This window comes from Piliocolobus tephrosceles, unplaced genomic scaffold (assembly GCF_002776525.5).
Source record: "Piliocolobus tephrosceles isolate RC106 unplaced genomic scaffold, ASM277652v3 unscaffolded_417, whole genome shotgun sequence".
Taxonomy (NCBI): domain Eukaryota; kingdom Metazoa; phylum Chordata; class Mammalia; order Primates; family Cercopithecidae; genus Piliocolobus; species Piliocolobus tephrosceles.
In genome coordinates, this window is record NW_022326198.1 from 25440 (window position 1) to 25899 (window position 460).

Consider the following 460-nt stretch of genomic DNA (forward strand, 5'->3'; position numbering starts at 1 on the left):
TAACCCATGGCCCACAAACATTTGGGTCCAATGCCATGCCAGCTTCCTATGCCAAACGCAGGCTAGGCCTGAGGAGAGAGGTAGCAGCAACACATCACTGTGTGTGGGGCATGGGGTGGGGGGTGCGTCACTGGTATCCCAGGCCCTTGCCACCTCAGGTCCACCTGTCTCAATTCCTACACCAACCACAGTGCATCTCTGCCCAAAAGCTGTCTCTAGCCACGGGCACGCTCTGCCATTCAGAGGGCAGGCTGGGGAGCTGATGCTGCCATGACAGCTTTTGGTCAGTGACTGACGGGATCAGGTGGCTGGGCCCTGACGAGTTGCCCCTGGGAGGGTCACCACTTCCCTGGCCTCCCCATCGGGACTGGGCTCCAGTGCCCCAGCAGTAACTGTATCAATGACATGCCCTTTATCACCTCCTTCTCTTTCTCACCTCATTTCCTTACTCCTGAGATCA